Source organism: Sciurus carolinensis, chromosome 14 (genome assembly GCF_902686445.1).
Source record: "Sciurus carolinensis chromosome 14, mSciCar1.2, whole genome shotgun sequence".
NCBI lineage: Eukaryota > Metazoa > Chordata > Mammalia > Rodentia > Sciuridae > Sciurus > Sciurus carolinensis.
This window is the reverse complement of record NC_062226.1, coordinates 21,782,882-21,803,691: the sequence shown is the minus strand read 5'-3', so window position 1 is coordinate 21,803,691 and position 20,810 is coordinate 21,782,882.

Here is a 20,810-nt window from a genome sequence, read left to right as displayed (position 1 = left end):
GGAGCTCTCTGTCCCCCTGGAGTTGGGTAGTTTGGTGAATGGGGTTTCATAAAACCTCCAGCCTGCGTTGCTCCCTTCTCCATCTGGCCTGCTGCCCACCACCATGGCCTGCCCTGGCCCACTGACCTGCGCTGGAGCTGCTCTTATCTAGGGGGGAGGGGCTGGCATAGCAGCTTGAGTCCCCTGCAACCTCCAGGAGCTAGTGGAGGGCTGTAAACCAGGGTCATACCCTCTCCCTCTTGTCCACCCTACACCCAGGGAGAGGGGAACCTCCCCTCCTCATCAGACTGGATGTGCCTTTATCCTCTGAACACCCCCATTCTCTGCCTGTTGGTGAGGGTGCTCCTTGACCACCCAGATTTGACATTTCAGGGGGCTCCCCTGTTACCCTTCCTCCCATCCTGTACCCCCGATTCCTGGGGCCTCATCGCTGTGTGGGATGGAGATAGTAAGGGTATCTGTGGGTGGGAGGCATGGGGAAGGTTTTGGAGTCGAATCAGGAGTATGTATGAAGGGGGGTGACAAGGTCTCCCGGGGGAGGAGGGACCAACCTTGTCTGGTGGATAAGAAGGTGTACTTATTTTTCACTGTGCAATATTTAGAAAGAGAATTTTTAAAAATCCAAACAGCCAAAAAAGCCCTAAATTAGAATTTGATAGAGTTTCTTCCAGTTGTATTTTACTGCAAACATACACTCCATTAGTTTGCTAGCTGCCATAACGAACCCCAGACCCAAGGCTCAAATGACAGGATTTATTTCCTCACAGTTCCGAAGGCTGGAAGTCCAAGATCAAGGTGCCAACAGGGTTGGTTTCTTCCAAGAACTCTCCCTTTGGCTTGTACATTCCTGTTGTTCCCTTGTCTTCATGTGATTTTTGGTGTGTGTGTGTGTGTGTGTGTGTGTGTTTGCGTGTCCTAATCTCATCTTGTGAGGATACCAGTGATGGGTTAGGGCTCATACTAATGGCTTCATTCAACCCTAATTACCTCTTTGAAGGCCCTAACACCAAATACAGTCATATCCTGAGGTATCGGGGATTAGGATTTCAACATGTGAATGGGAAGTGACAATTTAGCTCATCACACACACACACACACACACACACCTTTCTCCTTGTATATCTCTGCAACTTGATTTCTCAGAGTGGTTTCAAATGTTTTCAAGTTCGAAGATGTGTGTCCTCCTGAGGAGGCAGAGATGGCGTCTTTCACCTTTGTGGTAAAGTTAGGCAGGTGAGAAGGGGATTGGGAATAATTATTAAATTGAAAACCAACAGTGTCTGTCAAAAAGTTATGCTGGCGCTTCCCAGCTTCTCTTCCTTCTTCTATTTGTTTTTATTTCTGTGACTTGTCATCTGAGATTTATGTGATTTTTCTTAAGTGTATTCTTCCTATCACACATAGGTTGGCTACTGGGTAGCTTGTGCACTGTTGGCTGTTTCTGTTACATGTATTCGTTCTAGAAGGATATTTTGTCCTTGCTTTCTTTTCTTAGCTCTTTCAATTTCTTTGTTCAGCCTCATTCTGTGGATTTATTGCCGTATCTCATTATCTCTTTTTTCAGAGGTCACATGGTCTCTCCTTTCTGTGAAAGTGCAAGGCGTGTGTTAACTGAAATCCCTGCATTTTCCCAGGATCTCTCTCCAGGCCTCCACTCTCAACAGTGTGAACGACTAAGGGACTCCTTGAGTCTCTGGGTTCCCTTGGGGTTCTGCCCCTAGAAGTTAAAAATGGGCCCAGATGCCCTGTGTTCAGTGTTTTACTGGTTTATAAGGCTGTGTGTGTGTGTGTGTGTGTGTGTGTGTGTGTGTTTTGAGCTTTGGTGTTTGTGAACTTTGTCTCTACCTTTTTCCTCTGAACTTCCCTTCCCTTGGGGGCTACCTTATCAGGACATGTCTGGGCCTGTGGACATGCCCTCGGCTTTTAGATTGTTCCATTTCTGGGTGACGCCCATCCTCCCCGCTAGTTGCTGGCTCCTTAAAGCCCTCTGGGTATTACTTTGATGTGGCAGTTAAATCTATTTTAGTGTTTTTAATGCCACGATTAGGAAAAGATTTTCTTACTTTAAGATTTACATAAATATTCATCTATATATTCTTCTAGTTAAGTGCCAAGTGACTCCATTTTGCCCCTAAATGGCTAGACAATTTTTCCAATGTTATTTGTTAAATTATTCAAATTTATTTCACTTACGTCGCATGTTGAATAGTGTGTAGACAGTGGATCTTTTTTTTTTTTTCCTTTGGGTGCTGGGGATCGAACCCGGGCGTTATGCTTACAAGGCAAGCACTCTCCCAACTAAACTATCTCCCCAGCCTGACAGTGGATCTTTTCAGGCTGTCTTTTCAGTCTCATTGAAGACCAAGCTCTTCTAGATTTGTTTTCAGAATACTAATGTATTTACAAACATACCACATTGTCATCAGGCATAATATATAAAAATGTTAGTTTTATACTACTGGTAAGTCGAAAGTTGTGTAAGTTATATAAAATCTCCCATTTCCTTCTCCTGCTTCTTAGATCCCCATGTACAGGGTCTAACCCTAATTCTGCCTGATCAAAGCACAACACATATGCCCCAAACTAGAAGATAGACTACTGGACTTCTCTGTGTCTTACACAAGTCGACTGCCTGGAGCAGGACCATGAACTCAACCTGTGACTCTGAGTTGCAAAGTTTCTGAAATTATCAAATCTTCACATTTATGTAACAGGGAGAAAGGCTTCTGTAGATGTTTTTAAATTATCTTAGCAGGTGGTCCCAAAATTTATCTCTGGGAGGGAGCACTCTTGGTTGAAAAAGTACTTTCATTGTTTCTCTAGGCATAAAAGGTTGATTCTCAAATTGTAAAGCCTAGTCGTGAAGTTTGGAGTACACAGGGAGCTCAATCATTTGGAGAAAAGAATTATTTTAGACTTGTAAGACAAAGAGAAACAAGACAGAAGAGAATTAGGAAGAGAGGAAAGGTAGAGGCCAGTAACAGTAAAATTCCCAGTGATGGAAGAACTAAAAGAACTTTTAAGAGGAAATGTAGCCGGGCCCGATGGCACAAGCCTGTAATCCCAGCAACTCAAGAGGCTGAGCCAGGAGGATCTCGAGTTCAAACCCAGCCTCAGCAACTCAGCAAGACCCTGTATCTAATAAAATATAAAAAAGGTCAGGGGATGTAGCTTGGTAGTTAAGCGTCTCTGGGTTTAATCCCTGGTACAAAAGAGAGAGAGAGGAAAAAAAAAAAATCTAATATGAGTTGTTAGCTTTAGAAAACAGAAATTCCTCCATTTCTCTAAGTTTTCAGTATCATCTCCTCAAATGAAGACCATGTGTGGGAGGGTGGGGTGGGCACACCTGGGGAGAATCGAGACCAATAGCTGTGTTCCATGTCTACGCCCAGGTGTTGTGGGATGGCCCATAATTTAATTTATTCAGAGGAAATACAATCTTGGAAAATGGAAAATCATGAAAAGATAATTTCTCATGACATTTGCAAAAATTTGGGGAAGGTCATTGATTTCAACAAGGTATAGAATGGGAACTTTTAAAATTATACTAGCAGGGTGAGCTCAGCTGATAACCTGCAGTTATCTAAAATGTCACTGATATATCTATATGTTTATTTTCAAAGGAACTGACATTTTCACATCTTTGGCAAAATGAATCTCCATGCCTACCAATTCACCTCTCAGAAACAGGTGGGGAAAGAAAAGTCTGCCAGTTCTTCCAATGGTCCTATTTAAAGCAGAGAAAACTAGATATGACCAAGTTTTTATCTGCAAAATGTGGCTAATTACACATGGAATTTACTGTGTGCCAGGTTCTTCTGAAGTACTTAGGGAAGATGAAGTACTTCTAAAGTACTTCAGAAGAACCTGGCACACAGTAAATTCCATGTGTTCACTAATATGATTACTAATAGTATTCCATCATTTTCCTAGTAGAAAAGGGGAATTGACCTGGGTGGGGAATTCTAAGAGGAAAGGAAACCGGAATCTGGGAGAGAGGTAGACCCAGGAAGTTGACTGTGTAACCCCCACTCCACCTCCATCACCTCAAACTTTGAGGAAAACTGATAATTACCAAAAAAAAATGCCTATGTGAAGTTTTTTAAAGTTTGTGGAGACAGTTTCAGGAGAAAGAAATACAGAACAGGAGCTGAGCTATGGAATACAGAACAGCTTCAGAAGGTGAAATGTAAGTGAAACCAAGAGTGTTTAGGGAACTGAAACTTGAACATGGGGCCAGAAGTGACCAGAAGCTTGCAGAAACTTCCCAGGAATCTACAAACATATTGGAAAGGAAACTGGTCTTCCCACAGAACATGAGATTAAAGAAATCTTACAGGTTAAAAAAAGAAACCCACTCAAGTGATGATTTTAGCTGACCTAAGGTTACATTGAAAATAGAATGTACAAGAAAATTAAGAAATAACTGAAGTTAAAAATATATTAGATGAAGATTTCTGGGAAAGAGGGTGGTTTAAACACCCATTTACAAGGTCCCTTTCTGCCCATACCCATTAAAATAAACAAAAATATCCAAAATAGAGAAGACCCAGTCTTCTCCACATCAAGAATACTGACCAGATGCAATTCAATTTGTACCAAACTCTAACTGGTGCTAAGAGTCAAAGCATAATCCTCAAGTTGGAGAACATCGCTTTTCTTGGTAAGGAACAAAATTGAGGGTCCCAATAGTACTAGTCAACATAGAGATGGAGGGAGTTGTGGGTTACCACATGTGGGGTACTTTCCTCCATAAGACATCAACAAGTAGCTTCCCTCCTTGATCTGACACTGCTTTGACCCTGGACAGGTCTTTAGGGCAACTGCAGAGCAGAAGCCACTATGTGGGACAGGTGGGGAGGGGGCGGAAGTGGAATATGTACCAATCAACAAAACACAATTCCCACAAGCATCTCCCTAACCAGACTTCCACCAACATGGCTACCTTTCACTCAAACTGGAATGTAACAGTTGGAGATTCATCCCACTGCTTTCCCCAGCCAGGAGGACAAGTCCCCAAATTGCCTCATTGATTTGCTTTTGCTTACAACTATAGAATTTTTAGCAACTTCTGAAAGAAATTGCAACTGCTCAGATGATTTTTTTTTAATGATATAGAATAAACACAAGGAAGAGTTCAGAAGTAGAATGTTCCACATATGATCAATTAATTTTGTTGTTGTTGTTGTACTGGGGATTGAACTCAGGGGTGCTTTACCACTGAGTCACATCCTCAGTCCTTATTTTTTATTTTGAGACAGGGTCTTATTAAGTTGGCCTCCAACTTGCAATCTTCCTGCCTCAACTTCTTGAGTCTTGGGATCACAGTCATGTGCCACTGGGTCTGCTTGGCCAACTGATTTTTAATACAAATTACAAGGTAATTCAAATAAGGAAAAGATAATTCTTTCAATAAATTATTCTGTTGAAATTCCTTGCCTCATTCTAAATCTATACATCAACTTTTATCTGACCCTATACCCAAAAATGAACCAAAAATTAAATTGTAGACATCAATGGTAAAACCAAAACTACAAAATTGCTAAAAGAAAATGGAGAAATTTTTTGCAAGCTTGGCTTAGACAAAGATTTCTTAGATAAGACTTAAAAAGTATAAGTCACCAAAAAAAAAAAAAAAAAAAAAAAAAAAAAAAAAAAAGAAGAAGAAAGAAAGAAAGAAAAAAGAAAAGAAAAAAGAAATGGACTTCATTAAAATTTAAAATATCTGCTCTGTAAAAGATACTGATAAGAAAGCAACAGTCTGGGAGGAAATATGTATATTTGCCTAAACACTTATATCAAGGATATATAAAGAAGTCTTATAGCTCAATACCAGTGAGATAAGCAATTCAATTTTTTTAAATATTCAAAAAGTTTTGATGAGCACCTTATTAAAAAGAGATACATGAATGGACATTGAATGCATGAAAAGATGTTCAACATCATTAATCACTGAAGAAAAGAAAATTAAAAATACAAATATACCATCACATGCCCATCAGACTGGCTAAAATAAAATGCTAGGCAATACCAGTGTTTGGCAAGAAGGCAGAATACTGAAACTCTCTTACATTGTGAGTAGGAATGTGAAAAGTCACAGTCACTCTGGAAAACAGTTTGGTGGCTGGTGACAAAGTTAAGTTTACACTTACAATTTGACCTAAAATGCAATAACATGAATGGATCTGAAAAATGTCTGCTGAGCTAAAGTCAGGTACAAAAGACTCCATACTGTAAGATTCCGTTTATATGAATCTCTAGAAGGCAAGTCTAACATACTAAAGCAGATGAGTGGTTGGTTTGAGCTGGCAGTGCTGGGTGGGGACTAACTGGAAGGGACAGACAGGAACCACTTGGAATGAGGAAAATGTTCTCTGTTTTGACTGTGGTGGGGGTTACAGTAGTATATACCTTGGTCAAAAGTCATCTATACACTTCAAATGGTGCATTTCATTGTATCTAAATGATACTTTAATAAGACTTGACAAAATTAAAAAATCAAGTATTTTTATCGGAAAAAGTTACATTATATAAGAATATCATTTTATGATAATAAACAGGAACCTGAACAGCCAACTAAAGGCTCATTGTGTAGGAAGGTTGAATAAGTGTATTACATCCTCATTTTTCAAAAGAAGTGGTTAGCAGACAATTAGGAAAAAGAGATTCAGATTCAGAGCAAGGAAATGAGCTCATTTACCAAGAGTTGCAGGTTCTCTCTCTTGACTATGCAAGGTGAGTGTGAGGGAGAGGTCAATGAACTCCAGAACCTAATGTAAAACTGTGGGAAAGCAGAGCAGAAAGTGCTTGGGACTTGGTGAGAGAAGGAAATGGGCCTTGGGAGCATAATAATAATAAAAATAATAATAGTGGTCATAATAGCCACTTACCAAATGTTTATTGTTTGCCAGACACTCTTCTAAGTCTTGTGTATCTATATGAGCTCATTCAATCCTTTGAACAACCCTACAAAGTAGGAATTACTATCCCATTTTACAGATGAGCAAACTGAGGCAAGGTGAAGATAAGTAGTGTCCTAAGGTCACAGAGCTAATAAAAGCTGAGCCAGGCTTTAAACTTAGGCAGTCTGGCTCCAGAATCATAGCTCCTGTCCCCACACTATTCTGCCTCCCATTACAGTGCCAGGTGATACTGCCATTTCCTCTCCCCAACGCTGTCCTTCCTGGATGAATGGCAGGTTGATGGTAGTGCACATGGAATTGGGCAGGGCTCTTCTGCCCTCCATTTCTGGCATCTTCTGAAATTGACAGGTGAGTTAATTGCCTCCTGATGTTTACCTTGCTTCTCCCCCACCTGTAGCTGGGAAATTACAACTTGAGGACACGGCGCTGGCCAAAAAAAAAAAAAAAAAAAAAGCGGTGCCTGGATAAATTGCTTGACAGATTCCCTGAGGAGTGGGGCTGCCTCGTTGAGGGGGGAAACAGCTAACATGGAGAGTTTGAACCTGGCAGAGGTTCCCCCCGCCCACTTGTCTGGAGAGGAAGACTCTGGTGGGGGCTTTCACCCCCATCGTCGGGACACAGGGTCAACCCAGGTGGCCAACAGATACAGGGAGTGTGAGCTCTCAAGGAAAAGCAATGGGGGACATCTGAGGAGCAAAACACTCTCAAATAAAGATGCCACTCTGAAGAGCCATCTTCTGAGAAAGTAGAATTAAAGGACTCACAAAACAAATATTCACACTAGGCAATATAAGTGTCCCGAGAAATACGGGGGAGGAATTAGAAATGCGGCACTCTGGAAAGGATGACAGATGCTACATAGAAGACACAATGCCATTCGAGAAATAAGGGAGGTAAGTAACTTTAGGCATACTGCTGCCTAAACAAGCAATGACAGAAAGTTTAAAAGCAATAAAGGGTACACCCATGACAACACATCCCTAAAACTAGACCATACCAACCAGCCGGGAGAGAAGGCTAGCCCAGAGGGAAGAGATCATGCTAAACACTTGTCTTGTTTGGGGAAAAGACATAGGGAACTTAAAAATGTATAAAGATGCTGACAATATGGTAACAGGGAGAAACACATCATCTAACAAGGTGTTTAGGAAAAGTAGATTTTAAACTCTTTACCCCTTCCTCTCACCACCTCCCCTCCCCCGAGGGGAAAAGTAATGATGCCATATGACCGTGTAAGATGTATAGAAGATGCTGAAGACATAATGATCATTAACAGACGTACATCTAACAGGCAGCCTTAAAATACAGAACGCCAAGACCAATGGAACGAGATACAATCACCATTTTGGAAGAAATTTTAACATTTCCTTCTCAGAAACTGTTAGATCACACAGACTTTAAGAATTAAGTACCAGTATAGAAGATTTAATACATATGGGATTGAATTTAAATCAGAATTTCTCAACATATTTTTTTCTAAACATATCTGAAGGAAGTAACTCATTACAACAGTGATTCTCAAAACTAGAAAGTCCAGTTGAGTGAGACAGGGAGAATACAAATTCACAAAAATTAGTAATAATGAAGGAAAACCATTCTTCTGATTAGAAGAACTAAAGTTAGTTTAAAATTTAAAGATTTTAAAACATATATATGAGATAGATGAAATTCTAGGACAGTTGACTCAATAAGAGTGAAACTCTAATTTACTACAACATGGAATATTTATCTTTTTTAAAAACCCAAGATCCTTCTCTCTTAAGTCTTAGAACTAATATTTAGTAAGAACTAACTAATAGTAAGCATTTACCCTGTGCTAAGCACTCTTCTACATATCAACTCATTTCATCTTCAAAACAACCCTATGCCATTATTATCCTTATTTTACAGAAGAGGAAACTGAGGCACAGATAAAGTACCTTTCCAAGGTTACCCAACTTACAAAAATATGCCAATAGTAAGCAATTTTAAAAGTGTTTATTAAATATCAGAATGTAAGAAAGGTACTATTGTCATTACCATTTCTACTTTTAAAATTGAGGTATCTGACCCAGGGAGGGTTAAGTAATTTTCCCAAGGTCACACAGCTAAGAAATGGTGGAGCAGGTACTTGTATCTAGTTAGCTTCACTCCAAGAGCCCAAATACGTGTTCCCTAACTTGCTTCTCACCATGAGATAGGACTAGCTCTATATCCTCCTTGTGAAAATGCCCAAAGACTTTGTTAGGTGTGTGTGGGGAAAGCGCTCCAAAGATCCCCTTTAAGAATATAATATACATTATACAAATAATATATGTGTATACAGACATGTACATGTATCATTATATAATATCTATATCTATGTGTGTATATGGATATATTTATACACAGAGACAGAAAAGTTGAGGAGAAAATGATTGGGAGGCATATGCAGCCTGATAAGAGCACTTTGGAGACAGTCATGGTGGCCCATGCCTGTAATTCCAGCGACTCAAGAGGCTGAGGCAGAAGGATTGCAAGTTCAAGACCAGCCTCAGCAACTTAGTGAGGCCCTAAGCAACTTTGTGAGACTCTGTTTCAAAATAAAAAAATAAACAGGACAGGGGATGTAGCTCAGTGGTAAAGTGACCCTGGTTTCAACCCCTGGTACCAAAAACAAAGAGTGCTTTGCTGCCACATCATATGCGTTAATTCCTACTCTACCATTTATAAACTGGGTGCCCCTGGGCAAGATACTTAATCACTCTGTACCTCAGTTTCCTCTTTTGTGAAATGGGGATGAAAATGGTGCCCAGTTCCTGTGGAGCTGAGTTGCTACCTGGGGAGCGGCTGTTACAAGGTGACTGCTCTTAATAATACATTTTATTTATTAATGGCTTTTTCTAGGGAATATCTCAGTGTTGTTAAGTTTTGCAATCGGGGGAAACTGTCAAATACTAGGAATGACCTTAATGTAATTGTTAGGTAGTGCGTCAGCCATGAATGGGTGAGCAGAGAAAGACAACCAAGAGCAACAGAAAACCACGGGAGCCTTATCTGACCAGCAAGCACCTAGAAGAAGGGGGCTTAGCTTGCCCAAGCCTCCCCCAGCCATAATCGCACCCCTTTAAGAAAAACTACTGTTTCAAGATCATGTCACACCCTACCAGGAATCCTCACCAAAACTTGTCATAACCCTCAATCACTCTGGCAACCAAAGCATCAAAACCCCTACAGAGAAAGATCGCTGAGGGCTGTTCAAAGGATAAAACCCAATTAAGGGGGGAATAATTTGAGCCCCAGACAAGGGGACTCAATTTTCTTAAAAACTCCAACTCTGTAAGCACCATACCATCCTCTCTTGGAGGCAGAGGTGGCTATGCAGTTTCTATGCTGTCAGTCAAAAGGTGGACCTTGTCAGTACTCTGGAAACTGTCCTGGGACCCCCCACCCCCACCCCGCTCAATAAAATAGAAGGTAGGAAGGGTGTGTGGATCTTCTCCTCTCCGAGAGGATTCATTCTCTTCCTTGGTAGTGTCCCCTTTTCCCTTTTCCTATCCCTTCAATAAACTCATGCCTGCCACTCTGAGCAACGTGTCTGAAATCTTTCTGGCATGATCACAAGAACCCGTGCGAAAGGACAGCTATGGCTCCCTCAGCTTCTCAGCAGGACTCGGCCCTGCAACATAATTAAAACCATGTGACACTGATGCAGAAATGGGTCAAATAATGAACTAGAATAGGGTCCTCAGAAAAGTCCTAATTATACTGGAATAGTTCTAGATGATCGAAGTGTGGAAACAGTCAGGAAAGAATAAGCTATATTGTAGCCATTTGGGGAAAACGGCTGGTTCCTGGGGAATATGCAAAGCTGAGATCAACAAAGCATCTCCATTTCTTCTGCAGACATGAAGCATGTGGCTGGCATAGCAGGTCAGACTTACTTCTCCACCTCTCTGCAGTAGATGGTGAGCTGGTTTAATTTAGTGCCTCTAATATGTTGCTTTTGTTTTTCTCTTTTCTGAGTTAGGGTAGCCACCTGGTATGGGAATCAGGTGCCTGGTGTCCCTTTAGGACAGTTTTCTCAGTCCTTGCTGCACAGTAGACTCACCTGGGGAGTTTTTATTACTGTTGCGCTAGATCCTGAGCAATTAAGTCAATGTCTGGAATGGGGCCTAGACGTTAGCATTTCCAAGTCCTAGATGATTCTAATATGCAGTCAGCATCAATAACCACTGCTTTATGAGATATAGTTTTACCAAAACGATATATTCAGTGTTGATTTCCTAGAAAAAATAAATAAAAACTCTTCATACAAGTTGTTTAAGAGGTTCGTTAATCCCACATTCTTCCCATTAGGAGACTAGTTGGCAGATATACCTTACATTTAGATTTTCCCTAATGAATGTTAATTGCCTGAGCTCTCACACAAGAGAGGTATTTGCACAATTCCCTGGTGGAAGTGAGACTTCTGTAAAGCCTGGCTAAACCCTGACCTGTCTGTCTGTCTGGATGGTCCTTCAAAGCCAGAGATCCTGCGTTCTTGTCTAACTGGCGTTAGACACCACTAGAATCGCAAGACTGAGCCCGTCAAGAGCGGTGCCAAGTGATTTCCAAGCCACCCTATGTAGCCTGACACTACAAGAGAACCAAGTCTTCCTAAGGTCAAAAGGTTCTGCTTGTGTTTCCAGCTCTTCTTCTTTACTTCCAATCAGCTAGTCACCTGCTCAGCTTTACCTAGGACTCAACAATATAAGGAAGGAAACAGATTATTCTAGGTCAGAAATGTTCTGGGAAACTTTAAATTCGCTTGCCTCTGGAGGGAACATTTTTGGCCCCTGTTCCAGTCTTGGCAGGCATCCCCATCTTCTGGGTGTGGGAGAAGAAAGCCCTTCATCCTTTTCTAGTTAGTGCCTCTTTCTAGACCTAACTTCCTGAGCTCATGTGAAACCCCTGCTAATGACTTCTGTAGGAGAGGTGAGTGACTTCAGATTAGACCACTAAAGATAAGACTTGAGCAGGGGGATCCGTGACTGCAGTCCTTCATCTATGTGTCCAAAGTGCCTGCTTGGGGAAGTTCCTGGCATAGGTCTACAGAAATATGTTATTATAGACATGTGCAAAACATTTTGAGTATTTCTAGAAATGCATAAAAGTTACTCTAAGTGGTCAAGGGCAAGTAGAAAATGTGAGCGCTTTGATTGAGGAGTTTAAGGAAGTATCTGTCTGCTCACCGGGACAGTCTCCTTGCCTACAGTGTCCATCACAGACCTTTGGTCTCCACATGGAATTTGAGCCACTGCTAAGAAACCAAATATTGTGCAGACAAAACCTTACACATAAAAGTAGAGTTGGCACAGGAAGCACAAGAAGAAAAAGTAAGAAATCTCCTGAAGGTCTCAGCCAGGTTCAGGACTCCCTGGACATCTCAGGGACACTGACCTAAGAGCGAGCCCAAGCCGGCCTCAGCCAGCTCCATGGGAAGGACAGAAACTGCCCTTGACTTTGGTTTCAACCACGTGCCCTCCATCAGACTGCCCTCTGCTGAGCTCTTCCAATCACTCCCTCTGCTTTTATGTCACACACCTGGAGTCCCCTCCCACGTAGAAATCCTATGGACCCCAAAGTGAGATCCTTTTTAGAAAGTACAAAGAGAAGAAAAAGCTCAAGTCTGGAAAAGCACAAGGCCAGAGCTCTTGGACCATGTGCCTGAGGACACCATCCTTTCCTTCTCTGGGCCTCAGTTCCATATTTTAATCGGACGGGGAGGCTCAAGATTTTCTCCCGTCCCACCTATGCAGCTCCCGTCCTCCCCCATCCCAGCACCACTTTTGGGATTGCTTCATGTGTCTGCCTACCAGATCGTAAGTAAGCTCAGTCCAAGAGGGGCCAGGTGCATCTTACACATCCTGTGTCCTTACACATCCTGAGTGGCAGGTACGCAGGTACTCAAAAATACATCTGTTGCATGAGAGAGGGAGGGAGGAAGGAGGAAGATATCCCCAGAAGCCTGGGGGGACCTGTTTGCCTGAAGGCTGCTAGGAGTTCTGAAAGTTCCTGCAACTTAACAAGGAAGAAAGCTGTTTTTCTCCATTCCCTAAAAAGGGAAAACAATGAAGCAAGCGGCAAATGACAAAATAGGATGTGGTGTAGATTTTCAACAGAAGGCTCTAGAACCCTGAAAAAGCAAAGTTACCTGTGGGCCCCAAAACTTTGTGAACCTCCCAGGCTGGTCCTTCCCAAGAGGTGAACTGAACAAGGACAACAATGGCTCTTTTCCAATGGTGTCAAAGGCCCTGCCAAAGTCAACAGATGAGACTTTGTTAGAGCTTTATAGTTTACACACACTTTTTGTTTGTGTGTGGTGCTGGGCACAGAACCTAGGACCTCCTGCATGCTAGGTCACTGAACCACACGCCCTTCAAAGAACTCTGTAGCATAGGGAGATTACCTGGGGCTGGGGAAGAAGGGTGACGTTAGAACAGGGTGGGACCTGGGAAGGACCGAACAGAAGGGCCATCAGAGTTGAGGGCCCCAGAATTTTCCCCCTACACAGAGTAATTTGGAGGAGACTCTGGTTTGTGCCCTTAACACACACAACATCAGAGGAGGGAGGAAGGGGCAGCTGGGCAGGTGGACATGGAATCTCAGCAGGTCTGTGTCATGACAAATAACTCTGAATACAATCTGGGTTCTTGATTTACAAGGGGGAAAAAAAGGAATATGGAGAGAGATTTATCCTTAGATTACTTTTACAACCCAACTCACGCTCAGAACTTGGAATCACAGAACTAAATGCCTTGCCTACTACAGAAAGTATCCCTAACTCTCCATAACGTCAACCTCACTAGCAACCATTTGATTCAGCTTCTTCTCCCACAGGACTGGGACTAGGGGCAGTAGTGAGGCAGTCCCTGGAGGGGCAAGCCTTAAGAGGTGCCAAAAAATCTCAGTAGACGTGTTAAAAAAAAAAGAAACTGCAAAGACTCAAAACTAATGCCAAAAAAGTCCACGGTGAACAAAATATCAGTACTTTAAATAAAGACAGGATCTAGCCCTGTGCTTGCTCAACATGTGAATACTTCTTTCAAACTCATGACAATCCCAGCCCTGAGCAAACTCATTCTCCTTTGGGGGCCTTTACATTTGCTGTTCTTTCTGTCTGGAACATTCCTTCCAGATCCTTGCATCATTGGCTCCTTCTCACTGTTCAGGTTTCTCTTCTAATGTCATCTTCCCGGAAAGACCTTTCCTTCTCATTATGGAAAATCGCCCATTCCCATTCCCACTGCCATCTCAATACAATTACTCTCTATCCTATCACAGTTTTGTTATCTTATTACTATGTGGTTGTGTTATTTGCTTATGTATTTGCTAAGACCTCTTTAGTAATTGGCACATAGTACATGCTCAAAAAACATTTGTTGAATGAATGAAGTGAATGAAAGAAGTACCCATCTATCAGAGATCTTGCTAAGGACTTTAGATGTATTATCTCATTTCATCCTCTCTGTAATCCTCTCAGATAGGTCCTATTACCACTGTCTTACAGACAAAGAAACTAAGGTTTAAAGAGGTTAGGAGACAAGATCAAGGTCACACCACATACTCATAAGTTAATTGCAGACTAACCATCAACAAGTTTCTCAGAACCATCTGGAATTCTATTTCTCTTCATCACCTGCTACCACTCAGGGCCCAGTCTCATCTACCCTTACTTGAATTACTTCAGTGGCCCACTAATCAGGCTCCCTGCTTCTACCGTTGTCCCCCAGCAGTCCTTCTGAAACACAGCAATCTGCTTGAAGTTTTCAATTTAGACCAGAGCGCATCTCCCCTAAGCTTCAATCCCTCCATTTCTCTCGGAATATAAACCAGGGGCCCCGCTTGGCCCCCACACCCTCTCCCTGACTTGCTCTAGTCTGGACACCCTGGCTTCCTCATTGTCCCTTGAACACTCTGGGCATATTTCCACCTAGCATATCTCTCCTTGGACTGCGCCCCTCAGATAGCCATGGGGCTCACTCTCACCCCTTCTCTGTGTTCAGATGCTCAACAGAGCCTTCCCTGAGCATCATGGAAAGAATTGGCTCCCACCCCTGCATTCCTGCTGCATCTTACCAGCTCTCCTCCCCAATAGCATCCATCTATCCCCTTCCAACACATTTTCCTTTAAATTATTTCTGTTTGTTTGTTTGCTTATTGACTGTCTTCCACCTCTGCCTAGGATGCAAGTTCCGTTAGGGCAGGGATCCTTGTCTGTTCTGCTTACCTGTGTGTCCTGGCCCCACACAAATGCTCAATAAAGCTTTTCTGAGTAAATGGAAAAATGGTGGAGCAAGGATATGAAACCAGGCGAATTTTCTTCAAGTCTCCTGCTCTTAACTAAACCAGGAGGCAGGGTTGTATTGTTCAGGGATTATCTCCATGACCCCTGCTTTCTGCCATCACCCCCAAGCCTGAATGAAGGCTCAGCATTGCACAGCTGTGAGGTCACTTAGCAGGCATCTGACTGTAGTTGCTTCCCAGGGCTCTGTCCTTTCTTTCACCTTGGCTTCCTTATCTCTCTCTTCCAAAGACAGATTTAACCCTTTTATTCCCCAAGTCACCTCTGCCTGCCTCACCGAGTCATTGTTCTGACAATAGTAAAATCCCAACCCTTTCCTCTATAAAAAGCACCACCAAAGGCCAGCAGTGGGCTGGAGGGTCCAGGGAAGGATCCATTCCTGGAGGGGCTGTTTCCACATCAGTCTGTGCTTGAGTCTACTTCCTTCCTGCCTGACCCCCAAGTAGACACAGAGTAGAACCAAACCACACTGCCTTCCCACTTCTTCGCCTCAAATCACTTGTGTAACTCTGTGGCCATGAACTTCCCAACTGTCTAATCAGGTTTCATGAGAAAGTCATACTTCTAGAAAGCGGGTCCTACCAGTGCTCTGGCTAATTTCCTCCTTGGCTTGTATTAAAGGTGCTATGCTTCTGGCTTCCCTCAGTCCCCAAGAACTGTACATGTGCATGTGTTTAAACAAGTTTAGATACCATAAATTTCATTCATTTTAAGTATATGATGGAATGGATTTTAGAAATTTCACCTGGTTGTGCACCCACACAACAATCCAGTTTTAAAACCAATCCCATCACCCTGGAAAGATCCCTCATACTGATCCCCATACTTAATCCCCATCCTACCCTCAACCCCTGGCAACCACTCATCTACTTTTTCTCTATAGATTAACTTATTTTGGACATTTAATATCAATGGAATCATTCCACAGGTGGTCTTTTGTGTCTGACTTCCTCCACTTAGCAGAATGCTTCTGAGATTCGCCCAAGCTGAAATGTATACAGTATTTTGTTCTTTTTTTTAATGCAGTATCCCAGATGTGTGGTTATAAATGGGTCTAAATGAGGAGTTCTGGCCAGTGCGTCCCATGCACCTCTTGGTACCTCCTGGAGAAGCCTCACCCTGCTCACAAGACTCCCTCAGCTGTGTGAGTAACCTTTCTCCAATTCTGTCTTGGTAAAAGGTCAAGTCTTTTGTAATGGGCATCAAGGTACCTTAAAGATCCAAAATCCTCAAATCAATGTCCTTTAGAGGTCCCGGGTCTCCTTATTAGACTGAAAGTTCTTGGCAGAGAGAAACTGGGTTCTCAATTGTTTCTGTCTTCTCTCAGTTTCCCAAGAGCAGGGCTGAGAAGAAAGCAAGTGTTTGATAGATGTGTGTGTGTGAAGCAGGGTCACCTTGTGGGGACTGCGGATCAACCCCCCAATGCCTCTCCACTCCCTCAGCCCCAGCTACCTGGTGCCAACTGTGCACTTTAGGGCTGCAGTGCTGAGCGAGTGTACAGGAAGTGGGTGGCTGCTTCAGCTGGTCAGGGGCATTGGGCCCAGAGGTCCCTCCAGTCAGTTCCACAGGATGCACTAGAAAGAGTACGAGCTTCTTCCTGTGGGTTCTGACTCTGAGTGACTTAGGTGGAATTTCTCTTCTGTAAAAGAGGGAAAATGCCTACTCCAAAGAGCCATGCAAATTAAATGAGAACTCTATAACATACTCAGTATATAGTACTTCCTTTCCCTCCCCCCAATTTTTTCATCTTCTCCTTTTCCCTCTTCTTCCCTTAGTCCTAAGTCCATAGATGAATGAGATTGTGCCACATCTTTAGTGGTTTGCTAAGAGTGGTGTTCACACAATGCTAAAGGTGTTCCCATCTCAGTTGGAAGTATCTAATGTGTATCAGAAAGGTATGCCAAGGACGCTGAATTCAACTTGGATATTGGTGAGATGTTGCAAGACACAGTGGCAAATGGAGAGCCAGACGTGTTTCAGTTGATTTGCATGATTGAAGTCCCTGAGAGAAAGTGCCTTTTTTTATTTTTATGCTTATTGTTAACATTAAAAGATTTCAAGATTTCATATTCTAATATGGATTTCTGATTTCTCTCAAAAAAAAATCAGAAGACCTGGAAATTAGGTTTCACGTGTGGAAGGACAAGCACCCTCTAGCTCTGACTAGGTCCGCATTCTTTACCCATGCTCCTTCACACTGCCTACCTGCTCTGAACCCAAGTCCCTTTGAAATATGATGCCCAGCAAGGATCATTCCTGGAATGCACAAAGGTTTAGTAAATCGGGTGAGTTGCTCAGAGACACAAATTGTCCACTTGGTGAGAGGTGGGGCTGTTAAACTACTTTCATCTCCTCTTCATGTGCAGTGCAGGATGTAGATGATAAAGAGAGCTTGAAGTGGGGAGCAGGGTAGCTGAACTTGGCCTTAACTTTTGGGTAGGATCTAGAATGGGGAAGTCTGCTTAAGTGCAAATGTCTGGACTGCCCTTTAGTTACTATAAGACTGTGAATGTGAAGTGCTCAGCTTGCTGTCTGGCACAGACACACAGTGACACTCAAACCACATTGGTGGCCAGTGTTTTTGCTGTACCCATCACTAATCCTTGATTTCCTGCCACGTAACTAGCTCCCTTGCCTTTCTTTAGTCCTGACCCTCTAATGGTCACCTGCCCTGCATCTGCCTCCTAACTGCTTTTTAATGCCTGGTGCAGCCCTGATCTCACTCTGGGGCCTTTGGCCCTGACTTTCGACATACCCCCTCACCCCAGCCCCAGGGCCATCAGGGCTAGCATGTCCATTCCTGGCTGCAACAACTCACTTTGTCCAGCCCTGCCTCTGACCTAAAATGCAGATGGCAATGCTCCCAATGGGCTCCCTAATGGAACCTGAACTTTGAAGAACACAACAGGCTCTTGTGATTGTCTCTAGGGGGTCACAAAGTACACAGGAGTGGGACCATGCCTGCTTCTGTCTTATTCACTAGTATCCTCAGTGCCTAGGGCACTCACTGATACACAGCTGGTGTTCAATAAATATTCACTGGGTGGATAAAGGAATGAATGGACAAATGGGAAATGAATGAATATGGATCAGGGACGAGAGTGCTAAACACTAGCACTCAGTGTGCTGGTGTCGTGATCCTGCTTCTCTTTCATGAGTAGCAATAAAGTCATTGAAGGGAAGAGAACCTGCCTGGTGGCCTTCTGAAGAGGAAGTGGCAAGATATCCCCCTGCACCATAGTCAGGCTCTGCGTGGGAAGTTATCCCAGGACATAGAACTGGCGGTGTTGGAGGCTGAGAAGTAGGACAAAGAAGCCTGCAGCATAGGAAGAGTAGGGACATTGGTGCTAGATGGAGAGCCGCTACTTGCTCTATGTCCTGAGACAGCAGGGGCTGAGCAGGAGAGGGCCTGCTGGGGTTCTCCTCCTGGAGACATTTCTGGTGGGAAACCTGCTCCCAGGTTCTACCTCTAACTAGGAACTGACTTTAGACAGGTTCTTGGCCCATTTGTGAGCAAGTCAGGAGATGGAGCCTGCTCTAAGGTTATCAAAAGGCTGATGCACCATAAATGCAGCTGGTTATTTGCTTTGGTGGTAGAAAACCAACAGCATCACCACCCACATGTGTGACCTTCCTCCCCCACTTCTCTGTTGGGTTTCTCTTCCTGCCTGTTTTTCTCTGCAAAGTGGGCAGTTCAGGAGGCTTTGTTCTACTGAGCCCCAAACAGATGCTTCCTTCCCTTCTGAGGTGTCACAGCTCTGTGAGCCCAGATGTATATCCTATATCTTTCCCCCACCCACCCCCAGCCCATCTGTCCCACACAGATGAACCCTGAAGCCCCTTTAGGCTAGGGAGTCTAGCCCCAAGTGCCAGACAGCAAAGTGCTACTTCTCTTTCCTCCAGTCATGTGACTTTCTTTGAGCAAAAGTTAATTCTAGCCAGCCTCTGTCAACTTCCTGAGGTTGATGTCTACCATGAGCCTTTTGGAAATGTGTACTTCCCCGTTGCTGGTGCACAGCAAACCTGGGGGGTCCTGAAAAAGCTGAGACAGGGGTGGAGTCTGAACAATGCTGGGCTATTGAGGATGCTGCTCCTTCTTCATCTCTGCCTCACCCTGGAGACACAATTGCAGCCACCATGATGGCGTCCTACTTGGGGTGGGGCTACAGGAAGGTGCTTTGCTGTTGTGTGCACTGATTCATCATGGGAGAACTCTGCTCTCTCATTTGTTATTCAGGACCCAAGGTTGTGCCAGCCCAATATACATGGGTGCTCTGCTTTATCTACCACCTTGTGGAGTTGATAGTATAACTACAATATTCTGTGCATTTACTTTGTTTGACCAGGCATTTTAGTATTTTCACTATTTCATGTGCTGCTCATAATAAAGTATGCAATATATTTCCTTCATCTTTCAAATGAAAAAGCAGGCTTAGAAAGGTTAGGGGAGTTGCCCAGCGTCCCCCGACCAATGAGTAGTAGTGCTGAAATTTGAGACCAGAAAATGAAACTCCAAAGCTCCCCACTCCTATCACCATTTGCACATCCTCACCTAAAGCTGAGGGACTGAAGAAGGATGGAGGTCTATACAAGGGTTTCCTGTGGAGCTAACCATGAGTTAGCTCTTCCCTAGTGAACCCCCTCTAGGGAAGAGAACTGGAAGCAGCTCTCTGCCCCCCAAGTTCCCAACTGGCAGGGAATATGTTGATTCTAATTAAAATCTGGCATCTGGCACTTACAATACTAGGGTATAGCTAGATGCAGTGGGCAGTAATCCCAGCTACTCAGGAGGCTGAGGCAGGAGGATCCTAAGTTCAAGGCCAGCCTGGGCAACTTAGCAAGACCCTGGCTCAAAAAAGAAATAAAAATATGAGGGCAGTGGTTAAGCACTTGCCTAGCATATGCGAGGCCCTGGGTTCAATCCCCAGTGCCACCAAAAAACCAAAACAAACCAACCAATACACACTAGGGTATCTGTCTGAGTCTTCAGGTCAGGAAGAAAATCCTTTCTGCAAACTTCTCAAGAGAACCTGCCTCTAACCTGCTCCCTGGGGCTCATGATCTGGTAGAGACAGTGACCTCTTGCCTTCACTCTGTGTCTCCCCTGCCACCCCCACTTACTCTGGAAAGGCCTTTTCCTGGGCCTTGACTGAAAGAGCCCCACCCTGAAGAAGACCAACCACTGAGAACAGAATATCCATCACCTTCCTGCCCCCAGGTCAGCCTCAGCCTGAGCCACTCTGCCCCAAGAACACCCCCGGGGCCAGCTGAGATTAATACCACCTGGCAGACTCTGCCGAGGGGCTCTTGGACCTGTGTCACCTCTGATCTAACCGCACCAACCCTTTTGATCTAAAACGGGGATGTGCTTCTGCACTCAGACTACACATACCAATTCTCAGAAGCTTTTTTCTCCTGACAGAGAATGAACAAAAAACACAGCGCATTTTAAAGCTCGGTTTTTGTCACCCTCTTCAAAAACCTGAGATTTGAACTCTTATTCCCACTCAGTCAAACCTTTAACCTCTACTTCCTCTGTTCTTCAGCCTTCCTTAACAAAAAAACTGCTGACAAACTGCACC